Here is a 21090-nt window from a genome sequence, read left to right as displayed (position 1 = left end):
TGCCATAAGTCAAAAATCAGGTGAAAGTACAGAGCAAGATGATAGAACAGTTTCTCCATCTGCCACTAGTTATTCTTTATTCCAGGATCTTTAAAGCCGCCCCGTGTATCTGTCATCCCAATGAAGCTTGTCACATATCCTGCGCAATAGAAGCTGCCAAGTATTGATGTGAGTGACAAATTGTAAAAGTGGTGAGAATTTACTGATAACCAAGATTTTATAAAATGATATAAGGTCTAAGAATACAAATTGACAACCTACACAAAAGTTCTCCTTCTTCAGGATCCATAGCAGCATTGTTTAATCGAACTTTGAGGCAGATGGGCTACAGCAGCAGAAGACCACACCGAGTGCCACTCCTTTCAGCTAAGAACAGGAAACTGAGGCTACAATTTGCACAAGCTCATCGAAATTGGACAGAAGAAGATTGGGAAAATGTTGCCTGGTCTGATGAGTCTCGATTTCTGCTGCGACATTCGGATGGTAACGTCAGAATTTGGCGTCAACAACATGAAAGCATGGATCCATCCTGCCTTGTATCAACGGTTCAGGCTGGTGGTGGTGGTGTCATGGTGTGTGGAATATTTTCTTGGCACTCTTTGGGCCCCTTGGTACCAATTGAGCATCGTTGCAACGCCACAGCCTACCTGAGTATTGTTGCTGACCATGTCCATCCCTTTATGACCACAATATACCCAACATCTGATGGCTACTTTCAGCAGGATAATGCGCCATGTCATAAAGCTGGAATCATCTCAGACTGGTTTCTTGAACATGACAAGAGTTCACTGTACTCAAATGGCCTCCACAGTCCCCAGATCTCAATCCAATAGAGCATCTTTGGGATTTGGTGGAACGGGAGATTTGCATCATGGATATGCAGCCGACAAATCTGCGGCAACTGTGTGATGCCATCATGTCAATATGGACCAAAATCTCTGAGGAATGCTTCCAGCACCTTGTTCAGTCTATGCCACGAAGAATTGAGGCAGTTCTGAAGGCAAAAGGGGGTCCAACCCGTTACTAGCATGGTGTACCTAATAAAGTGCCCGGTGAGTGTGTATGGAGGATATTATAGAAATTCTATTCTTGCACATAGGGAACAGTATTATGAAAACAAATATTCTGCTATGCAGGGGCAGTTATATTCTTGTCCTTCAAGCAATTGATATTTTTGAATATTGAAAAGTTATACACATTTCTAATATACTTTCTGTATCAATTCTTTACGGTTTTCAGGATTTCTGCTTGGTGTCATTCTATAGAAATCTGCATTGCTTATTTCCAGTGTATAGAAATCTGACCATGGTCACACAGGTACAATGCTCATTATATCACACAGCTCTCATTACTCTCTATGATACTAACGAGCCATTCACCTGTGTGACCATGGTCAGATTTCTGTCCACTGAAAGGAAACATAGAAGCTTTCCATAGAATGACAGCAAGCAGAGATCCAAAAAACTGTGATGAATTGACATAGAAAGTAGATTGTAAAATTGTATTATTTTTCATCATACAATCAATAACATTAATTTACCAAAGTGGGAATACCCCTTTAAGAACAGAGGGTATAGTAATATAGCAATATAATGAGCATGGGTTTTACAGTATTAAACAATCATTTCCTCTTTCTTCCAAAAGAATACCATCTGTCCACAGGTTGTGTGTAGTACTGAAGGTCAGCTCCATTCACTTCACCGGCTCATGGAAATACGTAGTGCTATTTCTGAAAGAAAAAGGTCATATTTTAAAATCCTGGATAACACCTTAAACTGAGCCTATGTTTTGTAATAATTCAGAAACCTTACATTTCTGAGATAAGACTTTGTTTCAATACAGTCCTATTTGTTTAAGTATGGTACTGAAAACACAGTAAAAACAATATGTAAAAAGAAAAAAAAAATACATGATGCAATTTGATAGACACCGTGAATCCTTAAGAACCGGAACATGCATCAACCACGTAACTAAAAATGAGGACTTTCTCTCTTATAATATGAATTAATGGTAAAAAAGCAAGAAATAAATATATAAATAAACACATTGGGAGACACTAATCATAGTGTGTCTCAGGATTCGCCTACTTTTGCACCTGGTTTGTTCTTTGTTTTGGCTTTTGATGGATCTAATTTTGCCTTATTAAATGAGTATTTGAATTGACGCATGTCCGATTCATTTGCGTCTAATTTTGCGCCAAATTTGTCTCAAATTATTCCCCTACAAAGTAGATCTCATTTGTCACCAAACGAGATTGAAAAAGTGACAGAACACTCAGGCCTTAATTTTTGCACAAAAAAATAACTGCATGTACAACGTCCAGACTACATTTTGTTGTAAGTGAAAAAGACTAAAAGTTACAGATAAAAACAAAATTTTTGCTCAAATGAGTCTCTGCCTATTTTTATTATAATGTATAGGAAATAACATTTTCCAATCTGCACTTTAAGATTGACAATAATCCCACTCAAAGAGATGATCCTATAGAAATCGATGAAATTGTTTCTGGAGAAATTTTACAGAACTAGAGGCTGAGTCCAAGTAAAGGATCCAGATTCCCAGCTATAAAGTGGTTGGTATTAGCATTATTCCAATGGTTTCCTTGTAGATACATTCTTTGCACCTCATCAAGTTATGCTCCAGAGATATATAGATAGATAGATAGATAGATAGATAGATAGATAGATAGATAGATAGATTTCTGAAATGGTAATGTTTGAGGCAGCACACTTTCCTCAAGCTTGAAGAAGGTCTGCTACACCCAAACCTTTTTTGTTTGGAAATAAATCTATACTTACATTTCACAGAACATTTGGAGTGCTCCCTGCTTTTCTATGATTTGATTGTGGGCAGAACTGTGTTAACACAATCCACTCAAATATGTAGGTGCAAAGCCTCACCAGAACTAAATTAAAAACAAGTGGGCTGCACTCCAAAGTAAAGACCAAAACTTGTAGTTCCTATAAGTGATGTGCAATGTTGAGTGGTGTACATTGGGCTTGTTGGCTACCTTACCACCATCTTTTGATATTTCATTCTGCCCCTATTTCCATTGTAACTATGCTAATCATTTTTAATCTTCTGTTCCTTTGTGGCTTCAGATGTGTTATATAGCAGAGATCTGTATGTAGGGAATCAATCAAAATGTACAAGGGGATCTGGTGAGATAAATGTCTCTGCATTTTTCAAATGTTTATCTCTGTCCCCTTACCTCCCATGCATAGCACACCAGCAAGGGTCTGTTTCCAATGGAACCAATGGCTGTGAAAAATCTATAATTAGATCTCAGCATAATACACTGAACTTGGAAAAGGGTGTAAAGCGGATTATGAAAATGTTGTTGCAAGATTTAAGTGGCACATTTAACCCTGCAAGCACTACCGGGAACCACTTCTGCAACATCAACTACATAGATGATTGTGAAGGGTTTGTTTTCCACATTCTAAATTAGCTTTTTAGAGACCTCATGATAAACAGGACAGGGAGATCTGGAGGTGAGAGATGAGAATAACACCATTTTTATACCACCTCACTATTCATTTACTGTACACCAGGTTGTCTTGTATTTTTCTTAAGGGACTACCTTTTTGGGTACTATAAGTGTAACAGCCTCTTCCTAGATATGTATTTTTATATTTATCTACAAAAGAATGGGGAAAGCAACACTATGAAAAGGCCAATGTAAATTTACCACTTTTTATATTTATATATATTTATTATTTTATTATATTATGGTATTTAGTCTACAGTTTCAGAACCTAAACAGAATTGAGCTGAAAAGACATGGCCATTTATTGTGTTCCAGGAGTGGGATTTCCACTTTTAACAGGTTTCAAGTATCTTATAACTTATAACATAATTGGCAGACAGTGATAAAAAGTTTACCACAGTCTCTTTTTTTACCCATCAAGATGTGGAGTATGTAAATACAGAACAAAGTTTATATCAGAAATGCAACACTAGAACTGAGCTCAGAACACTAATTCAGCAGAACCAAATAACAACCAATAACAATAACCAATAACAAATACTCTGTACCAAAACCAATCAAAGAAGAGAACTACAGAATGTGAACAGAAATACAATATAAATAAGCTGTGTTGCTATGTATTAAATGAGAGATCAGGAGGTTTTAATTTTTGTAAATGTATGAAAACATTATAAAACCTAAATCTATTTGGTATCCCTGTGATCAACTTCCCAAAAGAATCAAGTAGTCATGTCATTTGGGGTGTACTGTGAAAGCTGTAAAAGCCCAGAAGAAAATGGCTCAATTTCACTGCATTGCAAAAAATGGAATATTAAATACCATCACTATGAATGCAATTTGTTATGCAGAAAACAATCTTTACAGCTCTTTACATGGAAAAATAAAAAAGGTAAAGATTTTTGAAGGTGAGGAGTAAAAACTGGAAACTCAGAAATGAAAAAGGAACTCAGGGGGAAGCAGAGGTGTCGGTCACACCCAATAGGCTCACGAGGCCCATAAGGTGTCACTTTCCCATATGAAAAGACTAGTACTATAAACCATACATTATAGTTGGGGGGCCTGGCACAGACTTTGCACTGGGGCCCATCAGCGACAAGTTACACCACTGAATCAGCGTTAAGGGGTTTAGTAGGCTCCAGGAAGGTTTGTACTGAACCTTCTACCTTTGTACTAGCCCTATAGAATTTTAGGTCTTCGGTAACTCTAGGGTAAACTTTGTTGAACCTCTCTGTATCAAAATGTTGGTCCTCTAACTTTGCTATACTTGTAGAAAACTTTTTTTTTGTATTTAGAGTTACCTTACTAAATGCCAAACTCTGTTGCTCTAGTTCCATAAAGTCTTCATTGGTTAGCTTTCTTTCATGGCAGTCATATAACTCTACAATATCATTTTCACTTATGTTCAACTGGAAATCATTAACAATAGCAACCAAAGCTTGGTTAATTATAGGCCTTACAAAAAGCTGTGACACCTTGATCCATTGGTTGAATTAGTGATGTGGTGTAGGGGGGGGGGGGGTAGAAATATCAATACTATTACATTGGGGTTCAGTTCATCTTAAGTTTTTGGATGTCCAGGGACAAAGTCGATCAGAAGCAGAATTTTGAATGCAATATTGCCACTGTAACCAAAGCCTTTGAATTTGCCTAAGGAAGAGATGCGTTAGTGACATTATGTAGTGCTTTTGAATTTAGGGAGTGGTACACTATCAGAAGCTTGAGTTTTTAATCCCTAGATGCATTATCCCCCAGTAATAGTGTCAGCCTGTCCATTGATACTTTATGTCCTGGTACACTTTTTTCATCTTTGGAAATGTATGTTCTATCTGGCATTTTTTTTTCAAAAACAATCCAGTTTCATCCACATTAAAAATTTGGTCTGGCAAATAACCACCATAGTCAATAATATCATCCAATATCCTGGGAAATTTATGTTTGCACTCACTGCTTCACTTTGATCTTTAATATTATGTACATTTGCTCTTTCTTTTATGGGGATTGAACCAGCCCTTATTTGCAACAAAATCATCACTGTAATCCCTTCACCTACTCTATGAGCAGCTTTGAAATAATTGAAAAGGCTTTGTGCTTTTACTTGTACTAAAGAAAGACTAATAGGCATATTACGCTGATTTTACCAGCAGCCTTCCCATATCATTAATTAATCCACTGCGTTTCATTAATTGGTAGCATTCATTGGTGTATGGCCTTATATGTGCTCCATTATTCTATCTTTATTTTTTAAAATAGTTGCAATTGTCGGCCGACTGTACCCAAATACTCTGCCAATAGATGGTGGAGTTTCATCACTCGGATCTCTTTATAATTTCTACTTTATTTTCCATTGTGATGGTGTTTCTTTGCTCTGCTGGATCACAAGCACTTAAAGGGGTATTCTCGTCTGGGCACTCACATTCAGTTTCACTAATCCTCTATAAACATTTCTTCAATTGGATGTTATTAAAAAAATGTTCCTGGGGAAGATAATTTCTCATAAATGTAGTCATGTTGTCCCTTAGAAACCAGATGGCTTCCTCGGATACGACCACAGAACTGTACAATAATGGTGGAAAACTAAGGACACATGAGATCATGAGATCTCAAATCTCTCGCCCATTCTCTCACCAGTGTAGCACATAGCATCCATAGTTGTAGCTCCTGGGCTGTGGTATAGCAGCGGCTTCTGTTCTTCCTCTTCCTGCAAGCCACTGCTATCAGATATTGTCAGTAACCAAGGAGTAGAGATAGCAGTAACTTGCAGGAAGAAACACAAGCCGCTTCACTGTGAAGAGTACTTCAGTTCACCAGCCGTTTGTTCCTGCAAGCCACTGCTAGCTCAGATCAAGGACGCCATCTAAGATAGCAGCAGCTTGCACTAGGAAAGGGAAGCCACTGCATTGTGATGGGGGGAGACAGGTAATGTACTTGAGCTCACCAGCAGCACTGGACCCGGTGAGCTCTTCTTATTGCTGCTGACTTGGCTCCTTTTCTTTATAGTCAAGCTGCAACTTGTGTTTCCTCCTTCAAGCCGCTACTATCTCAGATTGAGAGTAACCAAGGACATGAACTTAGATAACAGCAACTTGCAGGAGGAATACAACCGCTCCATTGTTATGGGGGAACTCTGCCTGTCCCTCAGTAGGCCTGACTGCCCTTCCACCAATTACGGTCACAACGGTGAGCTGAAGACCCAGCAGTTCTCTCCTAGGCTGAGCAGCAGGTTATGTTTCTTCCTGCAAGTAGCTGCTATCTCTGATTGAGAGTATCCAGGAACGTGGCAGCCTGCAGAAAGAAACACAATCCACTGCTATTAGAGATCGCTGGTTACCAAGAAAGCTTATGCTGTGTTAGCAGCGATCGCAGCAGCTTCTCTATCCTTTTGCACAGCGGTTTGTGTTTTCTTTTGCAAACTACTGCTATCCCCAACTGCAGGTAACCAAGAACACTTGGGCTGGTGAGATTGCACAAGTGTCTTTGGTCAACAGCGATCTCTGAAAGCAGTGACTTACAGAAGCAAACAAAAGCTGCTCACCAGCACGAGTTACCAGCTGTGAGATCCCTTTTCATAAGTAGTGTTCAATCATAAGTTGGAACGACATAACTCAGGGGATATAACAATCCCATTTGGTGCCCGAAAAAATGTCCAAATGTCTAGATGCCACTTTTCTTACCATTTCACCACATTAAAAAATTTGGACTAAAAGTGATCAAATGGTTGTATGATGCACAAAAATGTACCAATAAAAAATTTAGGTAATTTAATATTATTAAGTATATTGAGTATATTTTTGATCTTGAAGTGTCATGTGGACTACAAAGTGAATGCTGTAAAAACATAGACGGAGGATAGAAAGGCACCAGTGTGCATTAGTTTTTGTGAATTCCACCATGTTTGGAATTCTGTGGGATCTACGATGTCATATGAAGGATCACACAAAGCATTATTGCTTCTATTCAAAGATCGAAAATATTGGGGCAGATTTACTTACCCGGTCCGTTCGCGATCCAGCGGCGCGTTCTCTGTGCTGAAGTTCCCTGAAATGCACCGAAGTTCACGATCCTATCCTGGATGAAGGTGAGTGCAAGCTCCGTGACACAATTTCCCTTTTTAAATGCGGCGGTTTTTCCGAATCTGTCGGGTTTTTGTTCGGCCACGCCCCCCGATTTCCGTCGCCTGCATGCCGGTGCCGATGCGCCACAATCCGATCGCGTGCGCCAAAATCCCAGGGCAATTCAGGTACAATCGGCGTAAATCGGAAATATTCGGGTAACACGTCGGAAAAACGCAAATCGGGCCCTTAGTAAATGACCCCCATTGGGTCTAGTGCAACAAAGTGTGCTTATTTTGCTTACATTATGAATTGAAGAGCTTGCTATTGAAGCTTTTGAGCTGAGAAAATCACCCATCTTATTGCCCATTATCTTATGGCACACCAAACTCTGTTGCTGCCTCTAATACCTAGGGTCCTGGGCTCAAATCTCAACTGACACAAGTTATAAAATTTTCCTGTAATGTTTATATGTGTGGATCAGTCTGAGTGTTGATAGGAAAAGGGGGGAGAGCATTTTCTGCTGTATCGGGAATTTTGCTTCCTTTTAACAAACAAAAGGCTGATAAATTCATGTAAGATGTCAATGTTTCTGATTCCATTAAATCAAAGAAGTTCTATATGAACATCCTTTTCAGGTGACACCTTAGATAAAATTGGAACTAATGCACTTTTGGTTGACATTTATTTCATGCTGACATACCCAACTCCTTACCTTTTACCCCAAACAAATGAGGGGGCACCCACTAAACATAGGATGGTCCCCAAACCCTCCCAAAATTGACTGTCTTTATGGTGCATTTAATCTTATGAACTGAGGTGACCTTCAGGATCCTAGGGATAAGTTTGCTCATCAAAATTGGCAGCACATTAGATGACATTGTGAGTCCAGATAAGCTGCAATACCTGTGAATTGCAGTCCTGGGAACAGATAGCGCTGTTCTCCTAATGTGTAAACACATATCATAAATATTAATTGAAACTATTCATCAGCGAGAAGTGTAATCTTTCTACTGGCAGATTAGAAGAGCAGATCTCACAGAAACTCCAAAAGCTCATGGATAAAAATGCTCTTGTCATTCTACAGCATTAATAGGATATGATACATCTATTATGTATGTAACCATATATACAGCCTGTGAATGTCTTGCATATTACTCATAATTATCTACAACCCGTGACTAGCTAAGTTGCTACAAATCCCTGCATGCCACTACAGTACAAATCCAAAACATAATTGACATATGCAACAACCCCACCCAGGGCCATCAGTGTGCGGGGCAGTTTGAAACTAAGAGCGAATTGGCTGGCTTGATGGAGGCTGGGCCACAGGTAACTTAGTAGCCTAGGGAAGGCCTGATCCATGCCTGTCAGGGCCGGCAAGCTGAAGCAAGAAGCAGGGTAAGCTGCATGACATTCAATGTTTTCCCTGGTCCACTACCACTGTAGGTTATAGATCACCAGCAGATGGTAATAGAGAGGCACATGATGGTAGTGGCAGGCCAGGGATACACACAGCAAATTGAGATCTTGTAGACTAATGTTTACTTTATTAGGAGAAATTCAACTGCAGTAGATAATAGGCTAATGACAAACTCCTTCCTGCTTGCAGAGCTGTGTGATGGATAACTGTGGCGGTACAATAGTCCTTGGGTTAGCAGGAACCTCAGCCTGGACCAGTGGTCAACCAGGCTAGCAATAATCTCTGTTGAGCCAGGCTGGCTCTTCTGCATTAGCAGCATTAAAATAAGCAGCACAATCTTAGAACGGAGACCCTTGACACCAGGTTGAATTTATATTTATAAGCTTCTGCCGGAATGTTTTAAGCCTCCCTTTCAATCACATCTCATGAAAGATACATCTAACTATAAACATAACCATTAATCCTTTAGTATACATACATAAAATATTGCAGTATTCCCAATCAGGGCAATATATGGCATCACAGAGAAGAAAATGGCTCCGCAGGATAGCTGTTCTCTGTGGGGGATTCGGGTCTTTCGGTGATTCATTACGGTAGTGCGCCCGATGTCCACCAGGTGTCGCTGCTGTGCTGAAGTCCATCGGAGTTCACTGAAGTTCACCGTCCTACCCTGGTTGCAGGTAAGCGCGTGTCAAGCGACTCTTTTTTTAAAAAAAATATGGCGTTTTTTTCCAAATCCGTTGGGTTTTCTTATGACCACGCCCCCCGATTTCCACAATCCGATCGCATGCGCCAAAAACCCGGGGGAATTCTGGGAAAATCGTTGCAAAACTGTAAAATTCGGGTAACCCGACAGAAAAAACGTGATTCAGGCCCTTAGTAAATGACCCTCAATCTTTCGGCTCAAGCATAATGATAACGACAACAGGTGAGTACATATAGAAATATTCATGTCACATGATCAACTGCACCCATCCCTAGTCCACAAAGTGACAAAAGTGTATATCAGTGCATGGACAACTGGATCCTTATACATGATTGATTTGGCATATAAATATAGCTTAGTTCTTTCTAAAAAAAAAAATAATATAATAATAATCCACTTATTATCAATTGATGTGGCACTTTATGGATAGCATACTGGTTATATGAATGGATTTATTGGGGATGTGTATCTTTATTTCTGGTAGTTTTTCTTTTTCTTTTTTGAGACTGCTTTTTTGTGACTTTTCACTGCGACTTTTGCTGTCGTTTCTCAAGTACACCTTTGTCTGCACCTTGTGCTATACCTTAATTATCTTTATTTTCTGGATGTTCCGTGCAACTTTTAACGTATAATTCTTTTGTTTTCTCTAGTTTTTTAAGCTCAAATCTTCACCTAGTCCAGGGCTTTCTTTTCATGGACCCTGTTTTAACATGTAAATTGTAATAATTTCACATGCTTTAAATGTTTAAAATTTTGTACATAAGTCTGCTGGGCATTTACATTGTATTGAAATATATTGCTTACTGTGCGGTGCGGTGACACATGGGAGCTTATTAACTGAGGGTCCGCGGCCGCAATTTAGTCGGATTTTCCAACATTTTCGGGGCCTGCATAACTGCGGCTGGTATTTAGCAGGGGATTGTGTCACACACAATTGCATTTTGACACAGCTGCACTGGCTCTCATGCAACATAAATCGGGGGGCGGGCTGTCGGACGATCCGACTGATTCGGACTGAACACAGGATTTAACATTCAAATTGTGTCGCAATCCAATGCACTTACATACACCAGGAAGATGAAGGTAAACATTCAGGATATGGGGAGCAGAGTGCATGATCGTCAGACACTCCGTACTTTGTGCACTCTAGCTGCCGGATAAGTGCCCCATGGTGTTTGAGATGCGTTTCTAAAATGTTAACACGGTGCTTACACTTTCGACAATGAAGAGAAACGCTTTCAAAAAAGCAAACACATGGTAAAAGGCATGTGATTTTTTTTCAATGCTTTTAAAAACACATCACAAACGCTACGAGTGACAGGACCTTAATATGTTGTCATCTCCCTGGGGTGTGGTTAGAGTTCTTAAAAATACATATCCCAAATTTACAGCAGTGGCCACTGCTGTTCCCCCTGTCCCCCTTCCCTCACGTGTGTTCATGTGGATTTGAGACATTGGGGCACATTTACGTACCAGGTCCGGAGGAGATCCCGAAAGTGCATTGTTCAACGACAATGCGCTGTGCCGCCATTCACTTACATTGTGCGCCCGACTTGCTGAATGTGTCGCTTCCCCGATCAGGTCCACCGGAATTCACCATCTTCCTCCCGGTGCATGTAAGTGCTTGGCCTTGCAAAAGTTGCACCTGCCAGGACAGAAAAAATTAAACATGTAACGCAAGAAAAAACATTTGATCCTACATACGGCGCAAAAAAAAGACCTAACAAAAGTCTCAATTTTACACCAAAGAAAAAAAATTGGATATATGTCTCTCATTGTTTCTTAGCACAAAATTAGTTTGTGCAGTAGCAGTGTGCAGTTTGCATATGTGCAGGACAACAGTAGTAGTGAGCAGTGAATATATGTGCAGAATAAAAGTACTAGTGTGCACTGTGCAGTACAAATATACAGGATAAGAATAATAGTGTCCAGTGTACATATGTGCAAGATAGGAGTAATAGTGTCCTGTGTGCACATATGCAGGATAAGAGTACTAGTTTTCACTGTACATATGTGCAGGGTAAGAGTACTAGTGTTCAGTGTGCTTATATGCAGGATAAGGGTACTAGTGTTCAGTGTACGTATGTGCAGGGTAAGATTACTAGTGTCCAGTGTGCATATATGCAGGATAAGATTACTAGTGTTCAGTGTGCATATATGCAGGATTAGAGCACTAGTGTCCAGTGTACATATATGCAGGATAAGAGTACTTGTGTTTAATGTACACATGTGCAGGATAAGGGTACTAGTGTTCAGTGTACATATGTGCAGTGTAAGAGTACTAGTGTCCAGTGTACATATATGCAGGATAAGAGTACTAGTGTTAAGTGTGCATATATGCAAGATAAGATTACTAGTGTTCAGTGTCCAATTATGCAGGATAAAAGTACTAGTGTTCAGTGTACATATATGCAGGATAAGAGTACTAGTGTTCAGTGTCCAATTATGCAGGATAAAAGTACTAGTGTTCAGTGTCCAATTATGCAGGATAAAAGTACTAGTGTTCAGTGTACATATATGCAGGATAAGAGTACTAGTGTTCAGTGTACATATATGCAGGATAAGAGTACTAGTGTTCAGTGTGCCTATATGCAGGATAAGATTACTAGTGTTCAGTCTACATATATGCAGGATAAGATTACTAGTGTTCAGTGTACATATATGCAGGATAAGAGTACTAGTGTTCAGTGTGCCTATATGCAGGATAAGATTACTAGTGTTCAGTCTACAAATATGCAGGATAAGAGTATTAGTATTCAGTGTATATATGTGCAGGATAAGAGTAGTAATGTGCAGTGTATGTGTAGGAAAAGAGTAGTTGTATGGAGCAGTGTGCATATACAAGGTAAAAGAAGTAGTGCTGTGATATATCTTTATTCTTGTGGCTTACATACATTCTCTATGTAGGTATTTCTGATTTTATGTGTAAGATTAATAGATATCATAGAGAAATAAACCAATATATAGACAGACAGTCATGCAAATAGGCAAACAGAGAGACAGACGGGAGGGAGCTTAGTTTCCTCCTTTGATTTTTACATAAGCTTAAATTAAAATTCCTTTCGGAGCCTCTGCTAGCTCACCAGACTAATGAGAGAATGTACAGAAGCTTTTCTTTCAGTGTTCTTGGAATACTGTTCAATAGCCAATGTGAAAAATCCTTATTTCTGTTCTGTTCTAGAAGGGAGAATGGTTCAGCTTTATTCTATTGTATGTAGTTCGCAGTCCTAATTGACCTTACAAGATGAAAGAAGTTGGGTTCTGTCTTCAGTCTTGGCGAATGCAATTATCACCCCTTCCCGCTCTGAACCTCAAGCCTCTTAGTTGCATAAAGAAGTGTGCTATTACCTTCACCACAAAACACATTTCCGCAGCATTGTATCTATGAATGTGATTATCCTCCCTGCATTAGATTGAAGTGTAATTGATATATGGCTCCCCCATATTTAAATCATCACTATAACAGGCATATTTATTCCTGGAACTCTTACTGGCATTGGAAAACCTATTCCTAAACTTTGCTCAATGACCAAGGACTCAGGTAGTGCAGTGAAATGTATTGTTAATTAGGTTGTGGGGGGAGTAGTTTATTGAAACGTTTACCAGAAGCTCATAGTGCTAAAAACTAAAAAACAAATACAGGCAGTCCCCGGGTTATGTACAAGAAGGTTCTGTAGGTTTGTTCTTAAGTTGAATTTGTATGTAAGTCAGACCTGTATATTTTATAATTGTAGCTCCAGACAAAAATGTTTTGGTCTCTGTGACAATTGGATATTCAAAATGTTGGATTGTCATAAGAACAAGGATTAACAATACAGATTCATTACAGACACCTTTTATAACTGTTACAGCTGTTTATTGTAGCCTAGGACTAAAGTACAGTAATTACCAACATCCAGAGGTCCGTTTTTAACCAGGGGTTGTCTGTAAGTCAGGTGTTCTTAAGTAGGGGACCGCCTGTACAGTATGTAATGGGGTGTTCTTCCCCCACTATGTGCAGTTTGCCTCATTAATGTGCAGGGGTGCGCCAGATTATTGACTACTAGTGCACGGTCTTCAATAATCTGGCATACCCCTCACTCGCTGATCGCGATTAAACTGAGTGCACCAGTTTTGTTTTTGGCGCACTCAGTTTAACGAGAGTGTGTCACATTTGTCATGTCTATGTAATAAGCCCCTTTGGGTGCAGAATTTTGTGGCATAGCGGACTAAGTGCAGCCCCACAACAAAACTGACGTAGACACATCATAGATACATATTCAAGCACTTTGCACATTCTGTTTAGCGCAAAGTATGACAGAAAACTGCTGCAGCCAGCTTAATAAATCTGGCCATTTTGTACTGGAGCTTAGTTTGAGGTGTGTGTGCAAGGCGTACACGGGAAGGGGGTGTTTACCAGAGGAAAGAGGAGGAAGGGGGAGTTACTGCCTGACTCAGATCAGATGAGGGACACCCAGCTGACTCGATACACAATGTCGAGTGGGGATGTCATTTTATTATTCACAAGAGCCGATCACTCATACAAAGCAACTCACTACAGAAAATAGGGTAAGATCTTTGGTTTGGGGGGATAGATGTGCCTGACAGGTTCTTTTGAAACAAATACTGTAAATATTTTTTCTGCAACATGTGACATATTATTTAGGGATACAGATGAACTTTTATTTTTAAAGGTTGAAAGGAAAGGGCTTTTTGGTAATTGTGACGCCAGTTATGTTAGGATAACATACTACCCTTAAAGTTCAGATCTTTACTTTGCAGTGCTACCATCTGATGACTTTTGCTCACATTACTCTTTATCTTTTATTGTCTTCAGAAATGTGACCCAGACAATAAAATAGTTTATATTTTACACATGTAGTCTATACACTTCACTAGTAATATGGTGCCTCTTACCCCTGTTTACCACCGCTCACCCCTCTTGGTACTTTGCCTTCTTACATTATAGTGAATATAGGCATAGTGCCTTCTATTGAAATCTATATTTGTTAATAGTTGTAGATCCATGTAGTTTGGACTAGTAGGACGATGCTATTAATTGTTTAAAAAAAAACTGACAAAAACTGAAAAACACGCAAGTTAACAAAGAAACTTGAGATTTCTCTTTGGAAAGAGAAGAGGGCAGGCCGCAGTAGAATATAAGAGGGCTGCCGTGTTTACACTGATTGCCCATTAAATGTCACTATGCACTGAATACTTAACCCAAAAGAAAAAAGAAAGATACTTTATTTATCCAATTATCTAATTATCCAAGTTTTTGTGTCATTATTAATGGGTTTCTCTAAATAAATGGAATTACGCAGCATGACTGCTTTACTCGTGTTTAATCTAGACACCCACTAATTTTCCAATAACCTCACATTAAGTGTTTTGTTTTCCAACCAAAAAAATTGCGCCATGTGGATATTTCTGGGATTTTAGTGGCTGGATTGCAGCAGAAGTGTTTTGTCATTTTGTATCTCATGGCTATATTGATCTGCAGACCCCTGAATACCAGCTTTCAACTTTGTTCTGCCGCGTATTGACTTATTAAATCCATGGTTTAATGATTGGAAACATCGGGTGAGGAATCTCTTTCATGATCAGCCAGGGCTTATAGCCTTATTGCTCTTGAGAGATGAATACTACCTTTTAAGCTTAAAATATTTATGAAGTGAGCAGATAAATGCAGCAGGGAATGGAATATAACTCTGTGTTTAAAAGTAATGACAATTTTCTACCCATTAAACATTAGATAAATAGCAAGCTGGAAATCTGAAAGCTCACCTTAAGTAGCATCAAAGCAAAGACAGCAGTTCTTTATTTCATTTTCTTTACTGACTTTTCACTGAACGATAAAGAAATAAGCGCCTTCCTTCGTCTTTGTTATGATTTGGCATTTATGTGTCTTATTCCATAACAAAGACTTTAGTATTTACTCACATTAGAGCTTGAATATTATAAATTAAAGTTAGGGTAGATTGACCATTGAGTCATTAAGCCAGTGTCTGTGTATTTACCATGAGTCTGCTACCTACGTTTCACGGTTTAAGGTAATACATTGAGTTTGAGAAATACCGTATATACTCGAGTATAAGCCGACCCAAGTATAAGCCGAGGCCCCTAATTTTACCACAAAAACCTGTTAAAACCTATATATTTTTTACTCGAGTATAAGCCGAGTTTGGGTTTTCAGCACATTTTTTTGTGCTGAAAAACTAGGCTTATACTCGAGTATATAAGGTAGTTGTCACTGCCACTGAAAAGGGTTGTTTGGAATTGTACCACTCTTGTCCTTAGGCCACCTTTTAGGGAAATGCATATATAGGGTCATTTTATAGACAAAAAGATCAAGGATTTGGGTGCTGTACCCAGTGGAGATGAATAAATTAGATGATAAGTAAGGAAAATGTGGGTGCAAATCCATCAGACAATTGGTAATGCAGTTTACAATACATACTTCAGGAACAAAGCAGCAATCCAAAATTCAAATGAAAAAGCAGAGTGTCTTTATTCCATGTTGCGATGTATCAAGCAATGCTTGAAAAAGGTGCTGTGCCACAGAAACGTCGCAAAATGGAATAAAGAGACCCTGCTTTTTCACTTGAATTTTGGAGTGCTGCATTGTTCCTGAAGTATAAATGAGATGAAAGATTTTCATCAAATATTATTAACAAGATAAATTTAACAATGTGACCAAACCTGCATTGGTGTCTTTATCGGGTCAATCGCTAGAGGACATAGGTAATAACAATAATAAAAAATGGCGTATATATAGAAAGTATTCAGAACCCTTTACATTTTTCACTCTTTGTTTTATTGCAGCCAATTGGTAACATCAAAAATGCATCCCATCTTGACAGAAAACAGAAATGTAGATATTTTATATATATATAATATAATATTATATATATATATATATATATTCTTTACCAGAATAACCTAATGATTCTATTTTGAGAAAAAAAAAGAGTAAACTTTCAATATCCACTGATTTGATTGCTATACATTTTAGGATCAACACATTTCTCCTTAACACTATTTTCTATATAACGTATGATTTTATAATTATGATTACCGTATATTCCTCATTATGTAAATTATTTATTTTAGACATTCTATTATTTAGACACTCTATACTTATATTTCTAATTATTTTTAGTTACTAAAAATCTATACTGGGAAGTGTATCAATATCCCTGATGTTTTTGTTTTTAAACTTACCCTGCATAGGCCAGCTCTGGCATTAGATCCTCAACTCCATTCAAATTCATAGATGCATTACCACATTACCAGCCATGTGGACAGCAACAACACTGTTTTTAACAAAAATAGGACTTTATTTTCTAATCCTGGAATCCTCATTTAGATCTAGAAGCGTCAGTGCTAAGTGCCAAAACCTAATGTATAATACATATAAGAGCAGATTTACTTACTGGGTCCAGTCGCAATCCCGCGGTGCGTTGTCAGATGAGGATTTGGGTCTGCCCCGATTCATCAAGCTCGTGCGTTCATCAAGCCCGTTGCTTCTGTGTCGAGGTCTGCCGGAGTTCACCTTCTTCCCGGTGCTTGTAAGTGCATGTCTTGCGACACAATTCAAAATGTTAAATCCTGCACGTTGTCCGAATCCGTCGGGTTGTCCGAAGGCCCCCCTCCCCCCCCATTTCTGTTGTGTGCAAGCCGTGTGTGCCAAAATCCCAGGGCAATTTGGCGCAGAACAGAAATTGTTGGCAAACGCAACGAAAATGCATCTGACTGACCCTTAGTAAATGAGCCCCATAGAGTCTGGTTAGTAGTTCCAAAGATTCATGGTTCAAGTCTCATCGTTATTAAGGATACTAATAGCTCTATACAAATGCATAGCCCATCAAAATGCTTAAATGGCTTAAATGAATCTCATGACAGTGGACAAATATTGCATAACTAGCAATATAGCATCTACCATTGGTCATGTCCTACTACCATTTTAATAACTGTAGTGTCAGCAAGCAAGAAAGGAAGGGGCAAGGCACTGGCAGTGTTACTATTATTCTCCTACAAGAGATGAAAAGCAAAATAGCATCCTAGAAGCTCTGTGGTCACTCAGTCTGAGGTAGTAGAGGAAGATACATCCTCCACAAGAGATGACTTTATTTTGGATTCCACTTTGTTGTGTAACTTGATAAGATCTGTTCAGGAAGATGCACTTGAAGGGGAAGCCACAGGTTACTAAAGAAGGGTCAGTCTTTTTAACTTGGCTAGAAGTTACTAGAATCTTATACTGAATTGGGTCGTAACTGTGTTGGTGAAGATATTTTTAAAGCTTGGAGTATACAAATAAAGAAGTAGAATTTTATATGTCATTGCTGGAGTGTCAGATTGCTTTTCCTTCCTTTAAACTGTTCAATTGTCCACAGTAGAGACTTGCTTCTCATGCTGTAAGATGATGATCATTCCCTAGGAGTCAGTGAGCTGAGATCTATTTTATGTTTTCTTTGACTGAAAACAGCACTATTCTTGACTTACATATAAAGATATTTTGACATTTGTACCAACATTGGGAGAGAAAAGAATTGGATCGCACATCCACACATTATACAATGATCTATTGCTGCTAGGCTACATTTACAGAACAAACTGGAGGTTCTTTCTTTGATGAAATTGCATAAGCCGATGAATCACTTCACGGTGACCTTTTTGTAGTGGGTCCCTGCGCTATTGTGTGCAGCATCACATGGCATCCACCACCGCTGCAGCACAGCACCAGCAGGGACCAAGACCCAGTTGCCCCCCCAGCACCCATACTGGCAGGCATAGCCCCCATTGCTCTGGGCCCCACCAGTACCTCACCACAGAAGCAGCAGATGCCATGCAATACCGCACCATGTGAACAGGACTTAAATGCTCACCATGTGTGACCAGGTCTGGAATAATCACTGTTCCATGTGGTCTCAGACACTGGCTGAGAAGAAGCAGGCGGCCACTATATTCAGTTTCCTGCTAATTTAAAAACACCTGGGATGAATTGAGCGGAGTACTGGTACCAGGCAAAAAACACTAAATAAATGAGAGGAAAGAATTGAACTAAACTAACATTGGGAGAGAAAAGAACATGACCGCACATCATGGATAATTGGACCATGGTTTGAGACCCATGAAAATCAAACATTGGTGTGCAAATAGGATCACCAATGGCTCTTTCTTTTATTGCAGCTCAGCCCTATTCAATACCAAAATAGCTTAGAGCTAAAGTACAAAGTGGACATATCTACATAAGCATATTTGAATTCTAAAGCGGGTGAACTAAGATTATTTTAGTCAGCTGGCACATACTTTTATGATGTCTCTTTATATATGTGCTATCATTCCCTATTACTTCAATGGTTCCAAAGTAAACTCTTGTGTTTCTATAAATGATTCTATAAATTCTGCATGCTGAGCTTTGATGTCACTTATATATATTTGGCTTAGTTGTGTCTAGTAGCAGCTTTACCGTCAGACTGATAAAACCGTCGACAACATATGCATCAGCCACAGGAATGAAGAACTTGGCAACAACTTTCATCGTCCTTCTCTGGGGTGATGTAAACAGATCATTTTGCCTGGTGATTTTAAATACAAACAGCTGGGAAGAAAAGTCCATTATTCAGGGAAGAAGTTACCATCCGTGGCCACATGCGTCCCCAAGGGCATGTAGCCTGGCGGCAAGTGAACTACCACATGGTTCTTGAATGCAGTACTATGTTTATCCGTACAATCTTACTGGTACATTTATTGAGGACCACCAGTCTCCGTAGCTGGGAATCCACTGCTCCCTTTTTATGTAACTGCACAGAGATAGTTGTGATGATCTGCATTCTGCAAAGTATATTATTTACATTGGACTGTACAGTAACCAAATAAAAATAATAAAATACTACACCTGGTATTGTAGGGGCTATGTCAAGTTGTTAGCTATCGGACTGACCATAAGCTTGCTGGTTCTTTCTTATATCTATTAGAATTGTGAATGCTCATTTTGGCCATGCTGGCTTTCATCTTGTGATTTCCTTGTCCAAGTGCAGAAGCCATGCACATATAACTGACAGACTAAGCTACATCTATAGCATTTTCTCCATGATAGCATTGTGTTGTATATGTTATATGCTTGGCAATCTTATTTTTGGTAATTTGCTTGGTAAAAGAGGAAGGTTCAGTGACGTCAAGGTAAATTCTTAAGCGACACTTACTTCCAGCTGCTACCATTGCTCCTTTGTCATACTTGCTAGCATATTATAAATAGGATGCAGTGTGTTATCTCTGAATAGGCTGTGAAGGACTCTTTCATGTAAAGCATCTTTTTCTTCCCGATTTATGCCTTTGCCCTTTCACTATACTAAGACTTCAAAAAGAAGTTTTGTATATTTTGAATTTTGTGTTGAGTCCCACAAACCAAAGAAGGAATCAGAACTATACAGTAAGTTGGTGTGGAATGAATGACTTTATTATGTACATCTTCCATCTGTGCTACTCTGTTCATCATGGTCCTTGAAAACTCCTTTTGTAGTCAAATTAGATTGACATGTGTAATATTTATCACACAGTGCTGCAGTCAGTGTCAATATATATGTATATACAGTAAAAAAAATAAAATAAAAATAAAATATATATATATATATATATATATATATATACACACCCTGTTTCCCTGAAAACAAGACACTCCCTGAAAATAAGACCTACTACAATTTTTAGAGTTTTGAAATTGAAGACCTTGCCTTGCCTGAAAAGAAGACCTAATGTCAGTCATTGCTACAGCTCCCCCCACGCCGTACATTAGTATTATTAGATCATTTACATGCTGCAGGAGGTTGTGACATGGATGAAGAAGTTATGGGGTACAACCGTTGCGGCAAACAGCAAGCAGCTACCCGAACAAGAAGGGCTCATTTATGGAAAGTGCTATTGCTAAACATAAGAGATTGGGGCCAATTATTACAAATGGAGTCACACGAAATTCAGCATGAGATTCAGAGTTTTGAGAGTTCTAAGAATGTTAGAGAAGATTTCTTGTTCAATACAACGCATTTCGGGGATGTATTACCTCCTTCGTCAGGTCCAATAAATAGTTCTGTAACAATGAGAAGATACAGTCAAAAAAACAATCCATACATAAAATGAATTATGACACTGAATACAATGTTGGATGTAGTCATATATACATAATATGCAATTATACTTTGTCTCCCTGATTGCATATTATGTATATATGACTACATCCAACATTGTATTCAGTGTCATAATTCATTTTATGTATGGATTGTTTTTTGACTGTATCTTCTCATTGTTACAGAACTATTTATTGGACCTGATGAAGGGGGTAATACATCCCCGAAACGCATTGTCCGTTGTCAATATATATGTGAAAAAAATGTCTAATTGTATACATATGTATGTGCTTGTTACTACCCACTTTCTATATGAC

The 21090-nt window shown here is 38.8% G+C and overlaps 1 protein-coding gene across 1 annotated transcript in view; it reads left to right on the top strand.

The window, feature by feature from the left end:
* Positions 1-21090, top strand: part of CDH13 (cadherin 13) — a 548360-nt gene that overhangs the window by 281106 nt on the left and 246164 nt on the right. The gene's annotated exons all lie outside the window — the stretch shown is intronic.

This window comes from Engystomops pustulosus, chromosome 7 (genome assembly GCF_040894005.1).
Source record: "Engystomops pustulosus chromosome 7, aEngPut4.maternal, whole genome shotgun sequence".
In the NCBI taxonomy this organism is placed as follows: domain Eukaryota; kingdom Metazoa; phylum Chordata; class Amphibia; order Anura; family Leptodactylidae; genus Engystomops; species Engystomops pustulosus.
Note: the sequence above shows the minus strand (reverse complement) of the source record. Positions and strands in the feature narration are given on the sequence as shown.